This window comes from Lepidochelys kempii, chromosome 1 (assembly GCF_965140285.1).
Source record: "Lepidochelys kempii isolate rLepKem1 chromosome 1, rLepKem1.hap1, whole genome shotgun sequence".
NCBI lineage: Eukaryota > Metazoa > Chordata > Testudines > Cheloniidae > Lepidochelys > Lepidochelys kempii.
In genome coordinates, this window is record NC_136380.1 from 345,298,489 (window position 1) to 345,317,496 (window position 19,008).

Here is a 19,008-nt window from a genome sequence, read left to right on the forward strand (position 1 = left end):
TCGATCACTGGTCCATCAGTGCTGGCATCCTGCCTCCACATGACAGCTATTAACATATGCTTCCGAGAGGCAAAAATAAATCCTACGCTGCCCCTGGCCAGTTGTGAAATGTTGCAAAGGAAGGGGTAGAAAAACCCTCTATCAACAGGACAGGCCTTAAAACTCGAGATCAGCGTGTTTTTTTCGTAGCCTGCATAACTGCACAAGGCACCAATAGCCGTATGACGTTCAGCACCTCTAAGTCCCCCTTCAAGACACAGAAGGCATTGCTCTCGCACCAAGGAAGCCTTGTGCTGGAACTTTTCCAGCAGGCTCCTTCAGGGCAAGAGCAGGATGAGGAGCAAAGCCGGTTCCTCCGCACATGGACTCCGCTGCGGCAGTGAACCAAAAGGGGAGCAATCGCTCCCGTGGCCCCTGTCCTGGCACAGTAGCCATTGCCCCTTTCTGCAGAGAGAATCATGAGTCAGACTCCTCCCCCCACCCACACCTGGCTCCTTGACAACATGTGGAATCTCAGGAGGCCTTCGGTGAGACTATGGGAGATTTCCAAGAGGAACAAAGGACAGTTAGCTCCCCAGTTCCACTGAAAATCCATACACCCCTTTGTGCCTTTAAAAATCTGCCTTACCTTTTCTGGCCCCACTGACTCACTCATCTCAGGTGCCTTGGGGTGCTTCTGCACCAGCATCGCCCCTTCTCGAGCTGCCAGCTAACGGGGCATGAAAGGCAATTAGAGAGGATTTGCCCGACTGATCTCCTAGCTTATTTTTTCCTCATAAGGGCGCTAATGCAGCTTTGCCCAGAAGTCAGTAGCAATGATTGATGAGATTTCCTCATTTCCTGGGCTTTGATAAGCCCATCAAAGAGGCGTAAAAGCGGCAACGGCTCCTGCTGCAGAAGTGAAGTTTTGTGAAGTGCTCTGCATAAGTCCTAGCGAAGGTAGGTATGAAGGGAAGATAGGACGGCAGCGTTGACGCACACACGGCACCTCTGAGTAGCAATGGGGCATAACCCCAGTCGTAGAGGGCCACCAAGGTCTGTGTGACACAGCAACTCCTGTGGTCTAACACATCTGTAGCTAGATGTAAGAAACACGATAGGCACCAGCTAACCCACAAACCCATGGAAGCGTAGGGGATAGAACCCAGGGGTCCTGCTTCAAAACGCACTGCCACTGAACTGTAACGTTCAGCTGTGCCTTGCTGTTTTCTCACGCGCATCGCCACTAGGGGCAACCGTGACCTCCAAATCCATTGCCCACGAATGGAGGCGATCAAGTATTAGCCCCAGCCATCAGGACGCCAGGATCACAGAGGATTTGACTGACTCCAGTCTGGCCCCATCACATGACCATGCCGATAGCAGAGGTCGAATCCAGGACTTTCCTGCTTCCAATGCTCAGCTGCCATTAGAGGGCGACAAACCCTGGAGCAGGTCTGGTTCCATCCAGCAGAGGTCAGTGGCATGTGCACACATTCTAGGACCTGTCCCTGAAGCCAGCAATTCCCCCCCATGACTTCCATAGGAGCTACCAGTGCTCGGCCCCTCTCAGGATCAGGACCTTAGACAATCCACCACACAGCATCAGTCTGTGGACGGTAGTGGTTCCAAGAGTGACACCAGAGCACCTGCCACTGAGCATGGATTCCCAGGGCTCCCACATGATGTCTGGCAGTATCACTGGTGGGCAGATGGAGGAGTGACTCAAGAACACCTATGCACATATGACAGAGAGTAGAATTTGATCCCATTAATGGACAGTAGACAGGCGGTAATGACACCTTGTTTCATATATAAGCATTCACACACATCACATGACATCAGATCCATTGCACTGGGCTGCGTCCTGCCCCATTAAACCGTCTCACAGTGAAAGTAGATGTTCCACCTCATGAGAAGTCTCCTGATGTAACATCTCCTCAATTAGCAGACATGGAGCCCCCAATTGTCATGGGTAATTAGCAAGTAGGATCAGTGCAGCAATTACCCACAGAGAGCCCCACACAGCAGGAATTTCAATCCCTGCCTATTACAGCAGGAACAGAAGTCAAGCTTTCCTACACCATCCTGCATCTGAGCCTAGACCCCTGGGCTCGTACAGGGGAGAGAGAAATAACCAGGAGTAGAATGAGCAAGATAGGAGACTGCATTTAACAGGCACTCATCACAGGTGAATATGGTATTTGTGATGGATGGACAGACATATTATTACAGGATTTAATGCAAACACTTCGCCCCAAATGATGACACACGATTACTAGTTTGGAAATGACTAGGCTAATTATAATGAAATGCTTCACTCAAATCCCTCTCTAAAGGGCATATCTGATGAAGGAACAAATTTGTGAAGGGCACATATTGTAGGATTTGCTGAACTGGATCAGACCCCTTAGCCATCCAAGTGCAGTTTCCTGTGTCCTGCAGTGGATAATGCCCAGTGCTGCAGAGGAAGGTAGCATACACACACACTGGATCTGGGCAACTGAGCAATGATGCCTGCAGAAGATGTGGTTGGGGAAGGATCAAGCCACAGTGTCGGGTTCTTTAAATCCCAGTTCTGTGTTTAAAGATGAACTGAAACACCTTTCAATAACAATGCTAACTTATGTGTTTCTATAGCAACTCATCACCATAGCATCTAAGCACTGCACAAAATAAGGCTCAATCCTGACTTCCTTGGGGCTCGGCAAGGATCCACCCATGCTGATCTGATTGCAGGGTCAGGGTCTATGTGGCAATTGTCCAGGCTGGAATCTGCTCTTCAGCTTCCAGGAAACTCAGCTGGTGGTTGTTTATTGGTTTCCTCGACCTGGTTGTACCTTTAGCAAATAGGTAGGTGCAAGAAGCTGCTGCCAACTTGGTCAGGGCTTTGGTTAAGTCTAATCTTCTCCTGTTGCTTGTCTTGCAGGCAGCTGACCTGTCTACGCACAGAGAGGTCCAGTGCCTTGCCCTAGATCACACACTGTAACAGAGCTGGGACTCAAACCCAGATCAAGACCCAGTCCAGTGCCTTAAATCACAAGGCCATCCTCCTTCCACCACTAAGTCCCATAGACTGCAGATGCACACACTTCATTGTAGGCTCTTTGCGGCATAGTCCCCGAAGAACGCAACCATCTCAGTAGGTCTATAGGGAGGATTAAATGCAAGAGTGGGTTCTCACTGAAAGTCTCCGCAAAGTTCTGTGTGAAGGAGGGATTTGAAAGGGGAAAGGGTGGACAAGGAGAGGGAGGAGTTCCAGCCACTAAGGGTGGATTGGAAGATGGTGCAAAGAGAAGATGTAACTGCTGGGTGCCTGGAGGCTTTGGAGGCAGGGGAAGGTGGACAAGTGCGAATTTATGATCCCTTTGTGCAGCATCTCAAAGTGCAAACACGCAGCAGAGAATAATTGTGGTGCTAGTATAAATTGAAGGAAGGAAGCTCACGAGCGAGGCATTTAAAACTGATAAAGAGCCGCAGATACATATCAACGAGCACTTACAGGAATGCACTGGGCTAAGAGAGACAGCTCTGCGAGGGCACAGGACACAGAGTCCTGAACATGCAAGGGTACAAAACCAGCCCCAGCCCTCGCATCCTCCAGCTGACAATGCAGCCTGCAGTCCAGCCATGCAGAGATAATCAGAACAGGGCAGCGCTCCAAGTGGAAGAGCTCATGCAGTGCAGAAGGCCAGGTCTGAGAAGCAACACTCACAGGAAACATGGCAAGATGGCACTATGAGCAACAGTCACTAATCAGTCCTTCAACCAAGATGTTCTCATCCCTTCTTCTATTTTCCTTCCAGTTTAATTTCACTTCTCTCCATCTCGGTCACTTTCATTCTTGCGTTCAAAGAAAACACAGAAAAACCCTTTTGTGGTTGTACATCAACAGGGAGTTGCGGGACCTAAGTCTTGATTCTCCTACCAACTCACTCAAAGGATTTGGGCTAGTTGCTTCACCACCACCCCAGTGCCTCAGTTTCCCACCTGTGAAACAGGGGTGACAAGGCTTACTCATCTCAAAGGAGAGATGTCAGCCTGAATTCATTACAGCTGATAAAGCATTTTGAGATACATGTGCCTATTTAAAGCGTTATGATTTTATTATACATACAGATCTTCAGCTATACACAGGGAAAGAACATAAATCTTTCCACTCTAAGAAAACGGACCTCGACCACTTCACCTAAAGGGGATTCTTGAGCCTTCTGTCTCCAGGATCCCAAACACTAGAGGGCCAAAATCAACATATGCTTGGAGCAGGTCTATTTTCTACCCAGCAGAGGGCAGTACTGCATTGTCGTGTCTGTGCTCTGCAATGAATACGTGACCCCACTGTTCAGTAAGTGTTTGTGTCGCCCTCTAGTGGCTGGTCCACCAATGGTATGAACTTACCACAGCTACCAGAATCAGCCTTCAGCTCAAGTGGTAGAAGCTCATGGTCTTCGTACTCTAAATCCTGTGTTCAGCTCCCAATGAGAACTGATGGTAGTCCCCCACCGCGCCATACACCCAGGAAGAAACATAGGATCAAATGGGGAACAGAGAACTGACTGCAAAGGAACAGATGTTCACTGACATGCAAGGAAAATCCAAGCATAATGGAAGGGGGAAGGCAGTTTCCCTCAGAGTCCCATGTAAAGGGGTGGGAGAATATTATTAAAACAAAGAATTCAAAGATAAGACCATACAAAAAAGAAAACACCCCCCTCCCCCCCGCAAGTAATAACAATTAGAGTTGGTCTTAGGGGTTTCTATCCCTTGGGGGAGGGAGGGAGGGAGGCCAAAAAACTTGAAAGCTAAACATTTTTCAGCCAACCCCCCCCCAAAATTCATTAAAAACAAACATTTCCTGGGGAAGTTTCCATTTCAATGGAAAAGCCATTTTCTGCGTCGAAGAAAATTTGAAGGGAAATTTTAGACCAGCTCCCACAGCTATACATCTATTCATTTTGAAAACTGCCAGGTTTACAGCCTCTGTTCTCTCTCTGCACAGTCTTGATGAGAGAGCTTTCTCCCCTGCACCTCCTTTAATCTAGAGCAACCTTCCTGTCCCTCTCCATATACTCCCATTCAAAATCTCTTTCTCTCCACCTCGACATACGTCTCGTAAATAGAGGAAATAGAAATGAATTAGCAATGGGCAAACAGGGACTATGCACCTAAGCCTTTAGAGAAGTTCAGATAAGATGAGTTCCAGATCTGAATCCCCCCCAGTTTCATCCATCTCACTTAGGAAGTATAATTATGACTGCATTAGCAATGTTTACATAGGATTGTAGTACCAAAATTTACAGATGGGGAAACTGAGGCACAGAGAGGCTAAATGACTTGCCCAGCGAGTCAGTGACAGAATCTCCTTCAGATACATTATGTACAAAGATGATATAAAAATAAAGCAAAGCTGTATTGTGCATCAAGTGCTCGCTATTCCATTGACAGCCTCTTGCAACTGGATACACCACTTTAGTCTCCTAACTGAGTTTTCTTTCTAATGCAACGTTATGGACAAATCCCTAGTCAAAAAAACACCACACACTGTTGACGATCAAATATGCTGTAACCAAGAAAAACAGAAACACAAGCACAGAATTTTCACCCCATTCCCACCATCCCAGTGTAACCATCTTCCCTTAAAAAAAAATAAAATAAAATAAAATATCAAGCAAACAGTCTATAGAAGAAATGAAGTGGCAATTTCCCAGTTCAGCTGGGGATCAATATGTGGGCTTGTCATCATTTTTATTTCAAAGGGGCTGCTCTCCTTTCTCAGAAGTCCAGACTGACAGAACTCCAGTGCTTGACTTATGGTTACTTCATCTCATCAGGATATTTTTAATTTAAATCTCACTGCTATTGGATATGGAATCAGCCAGGATTTGATTTACTGTTAATTCATTGCGCCGATTCCTATCATTCTAAATTCAGTCACCAAACAGTTTAATGCTGACGGAATCACCAGCGCGGTTCTTTATGAATGGGCGTCCGGGGAATTTTGTTAGTAAGTGCATGTTAGCAACTGTTATTCACTTCAGAAGGTGGGGGGGAAATCTATACACACAATTCTTGGTTCAGGTATCGCGCTTTCAGAGATTGAGAAACATACCGTGCCACTTAAGATTTAAGAGCAAAACAGCCTTGGGATTATAAACTATGTTCCCCCCCCCCATCTTTCCTCTCCAATATGGTATTTCACACTCAAATGGAATCAAAAGCCGGTTCAGAGAGTGGTTCATTTTGCAAAACATTTACATGCATTTAATGCTGCGTTCGCTTGGAGAGTTCATCTAGTATCAAGATTTATTTCCCAGGTCCTTATACATCACAGGCAATGAGGACAGGGGGGGAAAGTGTGTGAGAATAGATCATGCAGATGCGTTTAATGGAAACGGATTCCATATTATCTGCATTAGATCCACACATTCACCCTGTCAAAAGGACAAGGTAGAGCTCTAATGCCAGTCACCTCGTATTAATTGATGGCTCAGAGTCTTGGTGTGGAAACCTGGACAGGCCACTTGCACACAAACAGAAACAGCTGGAAGGGAAGTCAGAAATCAGACATTGCAGCCAGGAGAGACAAGGACTGGCTACAGAGGCACTTGCTTCCAGATCACCAGTTCAAATCCAGCCCGAGTTAGTAGCAGCTGCAATTTAGTACCTCTGCAAACAATTCAACGAGTCTCCATCCATTTCCTAGTGGGACACGGGTCCCGAGAACAAAATCCACGATTAAGATCAACACTAGGTGGCAGCCTCAGCAGCAAGGTCAAGGACAAAATGACCTGTCAATTCCCAGAGCAGGTTTGCCTGCAGGGTAGGGATGTAGTCTAGTCTAGTGGAAGGAGGCAAGGGAGTGTGGAGGGAAGCTTGCACTGTTCCTGTTCTCTGGATTTCAGTCTGCCCTCCAGGAACATCAATCAAGCACCTTCCCCCATTAAATTCACCCAAGCACTTAAGGGGGGAAAAAAACTAGCAGTGTTCTGCTTCGGGCCTCCATCCCAGAGCAACCCTGCTTAAGGTCTCTAAAGTGCTTCTCATCACCAATAGTGTCCAGGCCTGTGGGAGCATTGGGAGACTCTCCCTGGATGCCTTTGCTGACATGGGATCACTAGCAAGCTGTGGGAAGAAGATCTTTAAACCTCGAGTGCCCTTTCAAAAGTTTGCGGCCCCTGGGGGGCTTTATACGAAGGATGTGAACAAGCATGTCTGCATTATGGCACCATAGTCACGTAAACAGACACTACAATAGGCTTTCATCATCACAGTAATACTTAGCATTTCTGTAGTGCCCGCATGCTTTAGAATCCATACACCCCATCCTGTTGGAAAGACGAGTACCCCAAATTTAAAGAGGGGAAACTGAGGCACGGGGGGGGCTGACTCAGTCAAAGTGGCCCAGCATGTCAGTGGCAGGTCTGGAATGATTACACACACTTCCTGACAACCCAGCCCCACGCTTAACTACCAGGCCAGGCTTTCCTCATTTTAAGGCAATCCGATGCCACTTGAATTTCAACGAGTTTGAGTTGTCTTTTTTTCCCCAAATGGGATTTTGCAAGTATTTCGTCCTGAACATGCCCGCTGTCATGGTGGTTAAAGGACACGGACTGGGAGTCAGAAGAGCTGGATCTTGATACAGACTCACGGCTTAACCTTGGGCTAGCTATTAGGGTCCAAGCTAACTTCTATTACAGTTGGTGGAAAGACCCCTTTGAGTTGACAGGAGTTGGGCTGAACCAATCACCTCCTTGTGCCTCAGTTTCCCTATCTGTAGAATGAGGATCATCATGCTTTTTCAAGGGCTCCAAGATCTCTGAAAGACAAGCACCACATGAGCACTAAGTTTTCTTCTCTTGAGCAGCTTGTGGGAAAAGCAGAGAGAAACCCAAACTCACATGAGCAAATGCGCTTGAAACATAACTGCCCAGGCATAGGGCGCCCTCCTCATCCAATACCCAGCACCGTGACAGCACGGCACTTTGTGCACACAGACTAATTCATTGCTCAAGCCTCCTGGCTGGGGGTGGGGGGGGGAAGCCTCTGTGACTGTTGTTGGGAGGAGTTACAATCTACTTGGAAAACAATACAAGAAAGAAAAAGCCCTTTAAAAAAAATACAGAAAGGAAGAAGCTGGGATTGGACCTTTACCCGGTTCTTGCTACTGACAGCATCACCATTAGCAACCCCATCAGTCAGTAACACACCCTTTGAGGAGTTCAGGATGACAACCCCACCCAAGACTACACTTGCAAGCAAAAAGATGGTCTAATGCAGGGATGGCCAAACTGCAGCTTGCAAGCCACATGCGGCTGTTTTACAGTTAAAGTGCAGCTCACGGAGCACCCCTCCCGTCCCTCCCACAACCAGACTGGAGGTGGGGGGAAAACTCGGGGCTTCTGCCCTGCAGCAGTGTGGTGAGGTTTGGGGCTTCTGCCCAGCAGGGAGGGGGGTCTTGGGCCTTCTGCCCCACAGGAGGCACCTGCCGGGGCTGAAGGCCCCAAGCCCCACCAGGCGCACCCTGGCTCTCGAACTTCTGCAGATTGTTGTATGCGACTCTGAGAGTCAGTAAGTTTGGCCGCTCCTCTAGTAGATAAGATCCTAGAATGGGACTTGAGAGACCCAGGTTCAAATCCCAGCACAGCCACAGCCTCTTTATGACTTTGGGAGTGTCACCTGATCTATCCTGGACCTCTGTTCCCCCATATATAAAAAGGGGATAATAAAATTCATTAATGATTGTCAGGGGCTCAGATGCAACAGTGTTGAGGGCGATGTAAATACTTAGACAAGATGATAAAGTAAGGCTCTGTCTCTTTAAGATATCAGAATAGGATGGTGTTGAGATGCTAATCTGGGAAGCATGGGTTGACCCCAGAACTAAAAAGGCTCCCCCGTTCATACTGTCACCACAGGCAGCAGTGGCGTGCTAGCTCATAAACACAGTGAGCCTCAGATTTCGCTTTTCAATTTTCCTTCCAAACAGGAAATGAATTCCAAATAAGCGTTAACCCCAACTAAGCCTTAACTCCAGTAATACTTCCGACTCACACGCCTTTCCTCAGAGTGCTTTAAAACATTAATTAACCCTTGCAACACCCGCTGGGAAATAAGTAGACATTATTGTACCCATTTACAGATGGGGAAACTGAGGTACAGAAAGGCAAAGTGGCTCAGTAAGGCCAGAGTGGGAGGCAGTGGCCACAACAGAACTCCAGACACCAGGCTCTCAGTTCAGCTGGTGGATGTGAAATTAGAGGACTAACGATCCAGCCCAACAAAGCCAGAGACTTCGAAATTCAGGTCCTTAACTCAACTGTGAGCCATTTAAAAAAAATTAACCTATCATGACTCAGTGGCAAAGGTTCACTTGGGAGCCTCTTCCTCAGTGCTGGTGCACCTGGCTCACTTCGGTTTGCCTCAGAGCTTGCTAAGCCTCTCAGAGCAAACCAAACCCAGCGCCAAACACTCTAGGCACACAAAGGGGACTGGAGGTAGTTTGACTGGGGAAGGTGTGAGTCTTTTCTTTCCCAAGGGAGAAACTCTGTCTAGGGATGGATTTTCTACAGCCCTCATCACCATAGTACCCAAGAGCTGGATTGCATGTTCAATGGACTCAACTGTCTTTCGTGCCTGGAAGGCAGATACAATTATCCAGCAAAAACTCTCAAACGGCACCAGGATTTATCATGAGGAAGCATTTTTAAATGCTCATCTTCGATGTAAGCCACATGTAAATCATGCAGCTGTCATGAAGTTTGCATCCCATTGATTTCTCCGACTGCCACAAATTTAAGACAGGACTCAATGGCAGATTCTTGTGAAAGGCGGGGGCTGCTTTTTTTTTTTTTAAATGAGATCTCACTAAAAGGAGACACTTATTCCCACATTGAATATAGTCAGACTGGGAAGAAAAATCTTATCCTTTAGAGTTTTATGGGGTTTTTGGTATGTTTCAATCTGAACATGTAAGAACAGACATCGCTACATAGAGCACATCTGTTGCTCTGTTTAAAGCCCAAGTCTTATAAAGAGCATGCTTAATAAGAGCTCCCAAATAAAAAAAACTAGACAATTAAAATAATAACCTAAATGCTTCTCTGAGCCCTGAAGCCTTCAGACTGTGGCTGAAGGCAGGATGGGGGGGAGGGGGAGTGAGGGCAGAGAGAGAGAAAGCACCTAATCTCACACTGAGAGGCACACACTGTAATTAAAATCACAAAAAAGGCAAAGGCAAGCAACCCCATGCTCCACTGGTTCTCTGCATTCACAGATTTAAGTAGCTTTTATAAACACCCGGGTGAAACTGAGGACAGATAAAGAGAATAAGTTAACATGCTTTATGCCTTCTAAAATATTTGGGGAGTCCTGGTGTAGGCTCAAGATAAGTCCTTCGACGGGTAGAAGGTATTGAGTTGGCTGTAAAATTCCCTGGAACCTTTTCCATGGTTTCCCTGGAATGATAGCAAGCTCTAGCAGTCACAGCTGTGCACCTGCCATCCAGATACAGACAGACACACACAGAGGACTACCTGTGCAGCAGTTCACGCCCATCCATCGCCTAGCTAACTTGAGTAACAAATCACATGTTCCTTGTGGTAGAGGGAAGCCATGGGAATCCGGTAAACTACACCCAGATTTTTGCATTGATGCTAATTAATGCCTGACTGTTGTACTAGAAACCAGTTTAGTGCAGACTCCTGGTTGAAGTTGATATTTAAAAAAATACAGACACATATTTTGCATAACCACCTCTTCATATGAATAAAGATGACATTTATAGGAGAGAGTGTTTCTTCCCCCTCCCCCCCCAGCCCCAAGGCAATAACTTTATAAAATCCTAGAAGAGAAGTGGGTGACGGTATATGGGGAGGTTTCTCTCTCTCTCTCTTTATATATACACATATTATAAAGCTAAACAAATAATATTCAAACTGATGAGGCTTTGGAAGCCTGGGTTTATCTGGGAGGACCTCATCTGCTGCTGGAGTGTTATATTTCTATCAAAACCATGTGGCACTCAGTGTTTAGATCACTTTCCCCTGTCTACATAATTTAGGGGCATATGTTGGATAAATGAGGAGCATCAATATTCAGGTTTCAGTTGCAGTACACAGAGGCACAAAGAGATTTTTCAGGACTAACTGTGCAGGCTAGATTTAGATTTCCTAAAAAACCTCCCCAACACCCTGTGGAAAAGAAACTGTTTTCTCTTTCCCTAGATACTGCCAGTCGGAGGTGGGTGGTTTTTCCCTCCGTTTTTCCCCCTCAATCAAGCAAAGGGGCTCTCGCTCTCTCTCTATCACACACACGCGCTCTTAGGAACCTAGAATTCTCCCAGGGAAACAGGGTCTGCTACCAACCTTGTCAAGTGAAGAAAAAGTTTGAAAATACAGTATATGGGAACTAAGGGAGGGAGAGATCACAATGGTTTGCCCGGGCAAAGCATCTTCTGTCAGATCGGATGGCTTTTGCTTTACAATGGATACACACACTCTCTCTCTCTCTCTCTCCACGCTTTACTCTCAGTTCAACAGCCCCAATAACAAAGTCCGTCAAGCCTGATTGATTTCACGTTACATGTTTTCCTATGTACACATACAGAGGAATAAACCTATCTAGAGAGAAAGACACACACCCCAACTTTTGGGCCCACAGAAACTCCAATATAAAGTCTCTCACCCAGACCATGTTCTCTCATCTCTTTAGCATTTTCCACACAGGTGGCAGGGTGGTTGGTTTTTTAAGAGAAGGCATCGTCTGCCTCTATTTCTGACAGGCAAACCAAAATAACTTGAGTCTCTGGCTCTCACAGGGGAATCTGCTAAGGAAACTTTATCACCCCTGCGTTGATTTTGCAGTGGAGGCTGGAGGGGAAGGGGAAAGGGAGAGGGAAAACTACTGCAGCAGCTGGAATATGTCTGTTTCTTACAGAAAAGTTCAGCAAACGGGGAGCTTATGAAATTAGGAGCGGGGGGGAGGGAGTCGAGACTGGGTGGTGGGCTAGGATCTGGCAACCCCCATCCCTTTCCAAGGGCCGATCTGGGAGGAACGCTCCCAAAGCCCATCCTGGCAGCCTCCTGTCCCACTAGCGGCTGCCAGTTGTGGGGGGCGGGCTCCCCCTTTCCCGCGGCTGAGCATCTGAGCTCCCGGGAAAGCTGCGGGCAGGCAGAAGGGGGAAAATCAAGAGGCGATGGCAAGCAAATACACGCACCCCACCCCACGCCCGCCACCTCACTGAAACTTGCCTGCTAACAAGTCGCTGGCTCTGGCTTTTCAAACGGCGCAGGCAGGCAGATGCTGACGATACTAGATCGACATCTGGATCTAGGGACCAGCATCCGCTCCTCGCGCACGAATCGCCCCTGCAGCAGCCGCCCCCTCGGTCCCGCTCCGGAGTCGTGGCTCGTGTTAAGAAGCCGATCTGGACTGAATCTCGGCATCCATCCGGATTTCATTTACCCCCCCCCCTTCCCCTCACACACCCACCCTTTGGGGAGGGGGTTCAGGAATCCCTCCCCTTTGGTTAATAGCATCAGGGATTCCCCCCACCCCGCCAACCGCCCAGGTGTGGCGGGGGAGGCAGGTCTCTGCCCCTACGCGCCCCCCCCCCAGACTAGAGAAGATCGGGGACGCTGGCTGGCTCCTTACCTGGGAAAGCTGCTTTCCCCCCCCCTTTCTCCCCCCCTCCCCCGGTCTTCAGTGCGGGCGCCGCATTGGCACTGCGGATGGTGTCTCCGTGAGCGTGTCTCCGATCCCCAATACTCCGCGGCTCCGGCGCCCAGAGCCCGGCTCCGCGCCGCGCAGCCCTTTCCTCCGGCGTCCAAGACGAAATGCACCGCCAGCCCCCCCCCTCCTCCGCCCCCAAATCGCCCCCCCCCAGATCAGCAAGCGTGGGGGGGGGGGGCTGGCGCTGAGCGCGCGGGCTGGGCTGCAGTCCGGAGCGGCCCCGCGCCGCCCTGTCCCCCGGCGCTGGAGGAGGCGACCCGGGGCTGCTTCACTCAGCCGTGCCCGGCTGCCCTCTCGGCTCCGCGGCTGCCCTCGCTGCTCTGTGCCCGCCTGGGAGGGCGCACACTGCGGCTGTCTCGCCAGCCCTTGCTCCCGCTGGCGCTGGCTCGCTCTCCAATGGTGGCTGGGGGGCGGCTCAGTCTTAGACACACACGAGCTCCCCCCCCCCCCCCCGCCACCGCAGCCCAAACAGCCAAGGCCGATCCTGTAGCAACGTGGTGGGTGGGGGCACCCCCCCCCCCAAAAAAAAAACCCCTCCCCGTTCCCGGTTTGCAGCGCTCCTCCTGGCCACTTGCTCCTGCGTCCGGGCCGCCCAAAAAAGGCGCGCCGGGGGGGGGCGCCCCGGGCTCGCTTCCCTCCACCCCTTCCTCGGCAGCTTTGCTCAAAGTTTGCTGGAGATCGGCTGCCTCCAAACTCTCTGCGGCTGGCGGCTGGTGCACGGAGGCGCTGCCGAGCCTGCAACTCCGGCTGCCTTGATTTTACCCACCCCCCCCACTAGTGACACCTAGGATCTCCAACCTGATTGGGCTAATTGTGAAATTTCATTGCCCCGGGGGTGGGGGGGGGAAGAGACATAAAGGCTCAAGGCAGCGAACACACACGCTGCTTTTCCCCCCCCCCGCACAGAAATCCCCCCCCGCCGCCACCCCGCCTTGTGCACATGGGCGATGATCAGAGACGTGCAGCGAGGGGCTGGGGAAAGCCCAGGCGACCAATCTCGCAGCCTAGAGAGGCTCTCTCCCTCTGCCGCCTGCTTCTTCATTTCCCTGCTGGCAGCCATGCAAAAGGGGGAAAGCTAATAGTTATTTTATCCGCCCGTATTAATCAATCGTTGCTTGGCTTCGGCTCCTCTCCCCGCCCCACCCCCAGGCACTGCTTTCCGGCTCAGCCACGTGAGACTTAAATCCACCCACCCACGTTTCCTCCTCTTGCCAGGTAAAGGGCTAGCCCTGTGCAACTCAAGCCGGCACAAACCTTGCATGCAGCAGAGGAGGGGAAAACGGGGAGCGTTGCTTTTAAGGAATTCTTCTCAGCCAGAGCAACAGGTCTGTCTCTCAGGTCAGTCTAAGATCAGTATAACAGGTGCCATGGCGATGGACGCTTTGCAAATGTCCAAGGCAGAGAGGGAAGAAGTAGAGCACTACAAATACAGGGCTGTGCATTTACGGGGTGTCATGGGCAGCATCCAGCCGCGGGAAATCTCGGTTCCCATCCTGCAGCTGCAGGACTTGGCCGGGTTTGTGCAGAACTCCGCCCAGTGCTCCCCCACTTCCTACCTGGTAGCTCTGAGCTCTCCCAGAATACAAAAAATAGGTTTTTGGTGAACCCTTGGGAACCAGGACTGGCTCTCAGTCTGTGTGTATATACAGCACCTAGCACAATGCAGTCCTGCTCAAGGCCTCTAGGTGCTGCCACGATACAAACAGATTATGGAAAATTTGATATTTGTAGTTTGCCTTTAAAGGTGCACAATAAAACACTGAGCAGAAATCTTTTCTTTTTTCCCCCAACACCACCACGTTTTCCTGAAACAAGTTTTATCTCCCTAGGGTATGTGTATTCCTGGGTGTTGACTGAGCCCTGGTTTACATTTCCTGATGGATGGGGATTCAAAGCTCTTTTTTTTTTTTTTAAGGTGGTGCATAAAGTGTATTTGTTATTCTTTATCTCTTGCGTCTTGCAAGGAATCATTTGTTTTCATTCAGAGAAATAAATGCCCTGTGAAGCCTGATGAGTAATAACACAGCAAAATGACATGGGAAGAACAAGGACACAAATCTGCAAGAAACAATGGCAGGTGAATAACCTCTGCAGCTCACTGCTATTGTGAATAGTACAGTATTATTTAGTGCCTATTCTTACTTGCACTTCCATTTAATAATACATATGAAAAATCGGTGGGAAATTCAGTTCTGCCTTTAAAACTCAGCTATCTGTAAAACAGATTATGTAGATTCACTGATTTTTTTTTTTAAAAAGCTGAGGATGTGGAAGAATCAATGTGATTCTTTCTATTTCTTGAAACAATGGCTCAAGTCAATATATTGCTCATATCTCTGGATTCCATAAGGGTGAGTGACAAACGAGACTTTATTTATAGGCTCTTTCATGCACAAGGCTGTGGGGGTAGAGAGGGGTTAAGACTGGATAACCCCCATGGCCTCTTCTGACCCTATGAATAGCTGCAGTAAAAGGCTCCAGGACATATTACCCAGATCTGGAGATTTATTTATTTATTTTCACCATTGACTTTCATGACAGCAGGCTCCAACCAGTACTGTGTAGATGCAAAGAATCTCCTCCTGAGAGTTGCTGAGCACCCACAACTTTCACAGGAGTGGCAAATAGCACCAATCAGAATCAAGGCCTCAGTTTACATTAGGGTGGAGAGAACTTAATGGATCAGAGAGGTTTCCGTGGGATCTACCTGCAATGCCCGATTTCCCCCTTGCTCCCTGTTCAAAAACATCCTGTTTAGCATCCCTTTGCTAATAATGTCCTAGATTTTGATGCAGTTAGAAAAGGAGTACTTGTGGCACCTTAGAGACTAACCAATTTATTAGAGCATAAGCTTTCGTGAGCTACAGCTCACTTCATCAGATGCATATCATGGAAACTGCCACGATGCAGTTGACACACTGCCCATTTAAACGGTTGGAGATTTCTTCCCTGATGGTGACAGGGTGTCTAGCTCACCCCCCCTGACGCCACACCCCTTTTCATGTTGTCCCTTGTTATCTAAGCACATACTGGGAACATTTATGACAACATCCAAGGCTTCTGAGCAGGAAAAAAAAACACACACACACACACTTTTCCTTTTAAGTCTCAATTGTCCTTAACTACAGCATATAGAAGCCAATTTAAAAAGAATAAAAGAGGGTGGAAGGAACCTTCACAAGTTGTTCTCCCTCTACCATTTTACAGGTCTGTAAACCAACCTATTTAAGTTGATGAAAGCCAGATATTCTTGCTCAATAAATCAGCTGATGCAGCAGCAGGATTTTTTAGCTTGGTCTGAATCAGTTAAAAACCTAAATTATAGCGCCACCTGCAGGGGGCTAGAAATTTCAGCAGCTCTGGAAATCACAGGCCACGGTGAGGAGTGTATAAAATAAAAAAATTAAAAACTACAGGCGAGAGAGCAGGGTGGGGGTTTTCCTGACCATGTGTAATTGCACCCAGACACATTCTAGGGCATGCATGTGCTCTAGGACTGGGATAATGCCACTTCTCAGCTTCCTTACGGCCCTCATTTCGCCTAGTCTCTCAGAAGGCTGCCCCCGGGCCTGGGTTAGCCTAGCATGACACCTCATATTGCTCCAGCAGCCTGCAGAAGCCCCCTCCATCAAAAGCAGTTAATTTAATTTTCTGTACACTAAATGCCACAGTGAAACGATGATAGTAACTCAAGCTGGTGACACAGCTTTGCTCAGCTCACAGAAGGCCACCCGCTTCAGAATCCTGATCTCCCCCCCACCAGATGTTTGAAGCTTAAACAACTTCACCAGCTCGGCTGACACCCAAAACAAAATTGGCCTCCTCTATCGAGCCGTCACCTTTTTGCATCTGACAAAGGAGGTCATTGGGCTATCGGAGTGTAAATGTTTCGTTACCGTTGGTTTTAAAGCCGGTCCAGTGCTTAGCATGGTCATTCCTTACACTCCTGGGACAAATGGAACCCAACTGTCACTCTGGATTGGCCGAGACTAGAAGAGCCCCAACAAGCCAAGTGCACAGAATACATGCCCTTGGTTGTTGCCAGGAAAAAGGAGGTGGGGAGCATATGTGAAAAGCAAGGAGTCTTGTCCCTTAATCTTTGCTTGAGAGATTTAAAATTAGATTAACCTGATAGGCCTTTTCCAGTGCTACCTTCTAGGGATCTACAGTCTTGTCCCTAATACCAGCTGGGGGGTGATGTTTTTTCCCCTCAGCTCCACACAATTCAGAAAGCTGCTAGTTTTATCAGCCTCCAGTATGGGCACACAAAAGGGGGGGGAGGTAATAAAGAAAAAAAAAAAAAAGAACGGCTGGAAAGGGAACACAAACAGCCGGCATTGAAGAGGAGGATGGAGAAGGGGAGCAGGGGAACGTGGGAAGAACAGGATTCTGTCAGCAATGTAGTCAAGTGCCTGCTTCTGGAGGAGACTCTAGATACAAATACTCAAGTGAGAGGGAAGGAGAGAGAGCCCCAAAGAGTATCTGGAAAGCACCTGTGTATTCATTTTTACTATATGGGGTCCAAAAAGCACACACACACACAGCCATATGCTCTTGCTGCTAGGATACAACTAGGATGCAGTGGGACATGATAGAAGTGGGTCATCTGAGCAAAGATGAGCTTGGCCCAGCAATCCAGCAGGAGGAAGAATGCCTGGGTTCCATTCCCTTGTCTGCCACTGACTGGCTACATGACCTCAAGCAAGTCACTTAACTCCACTGTGCCACAGTTTTTCCCCCTTCTGCCAAATTCTCCCTCTGCGAGGCAGCAGATGAGTTGTGCATGGCTTAACATTTGCTGATAAGTATATGAAACACCAGGCTGGAAATCCATTTCCACAGCGAGAGGCACTGGTCAATCAGTTCCCATTAAAATGCTTCCCTTCTGGGCACTGCCAAGCAGCTGGACTATTAGTGTACTAGATGTGTTGCCTACCAGAGTTGTTTTCAATCAGTTTTTGCAGGTGCCTAGGAGTAGTTTCTCATTGTCCCCATGAGAAAATTGGGCAACAGGAGCTAGGGGGATGGTCAGAAATCAGATCATTAGCGATCAGAGACCCAATAGCTTAGCTAATCCTCCCCCTTCCTCCCCTCTGCAGTTCAGGACTCTTCCCTACAGTATATATTCTGCTGCCTTATCCAGTCTATTTTTAAACTCAAGCAATGGGGGTTTCCACCACTTCCTTTGGAAGACTGTTCTCCAGTCAAACAGCTCACTGGCAGAAAGTTGTCCCCAATTATTCAGCCTGATTCTCCCCACCTCATCTCTTAGTTTCTACTCCCTTGGGTCTAGAGACACTTTCAGGCTTTTCAGTCTCCCATTCCTCTGCCCCAGCCCACGACACGCCAATCTGTCTCTTCTCTAGAGAGACCATATGGGCAAGATCATCTCTTTTATTGGACCAACTGATGTTGGTGAAATACAACTGAAAGACACTAAGCCAGTCCAATAAAATTTATTACCTCACCCACCTTGTCTCTCTAATATCCTGGGACCAACACAGGGAAGGTGGTGATGTGGCTCTCAACCACAAGGTGAGCGGCTCTGGATCTTCTTTCTCCCCTCTTGTCCCACATGGTGGGTTGAGGAGGAGGATCTGGTCTTGTTTCTTCCCAGAGGGGATCAGCAGACAAGACACTCACTCCCATTCTGCTAGCTCTGCCTAGCCCCAGGGTATGCTACCAACGTCGTGCTGGACACTCAGTGACAGAGCCCTTCACCTCATCTTGTGGACACTTCCCAACCATCGAGGCTCCTCTTCCTCTCCCTTTGGGTCCCTGAAAAGCTGCCTGTCCTTTGAACCCCATTGAACTATTCCTCTTCCCCCCTTCTAGTCACACCCTGGCTCTCATGCGTCCAAACAGCAAAGGGGCAGCCGGAGGAAGGATGGGTGAAATGAGATCCAGGGGACCAGTGAGGACAATGATAAGGAGTGCATAAAGCACAGCCTGGTGCTGTGGAATTAAGAGGACATGAGAGAGGAGATGTTTCAGACTGCAGGAGACAGGCCAAGGGGCCACGATACAAAAGCAGGCTGGTGGAATGATAAAATACAAGGAGGACAAATTCATTGCTTTTTCATTATGGAGAACAATACAAGTGGGAAGAACAATCAATATCAAGCGAGGGAGGTGGGAGAATACTGCAGGGAGATAAGGGCCTGGGATGTTCAGCATGGAGGGGTGAGGCAGAGTAACTGATACAGAGCTAGAGAGCCATGCTATACACTCAGAAGGCATTGAGGTGATGCAGTGGAGAGCAATGCAGACTGGAAAGCAGAGGGGCCTGAAAACAAG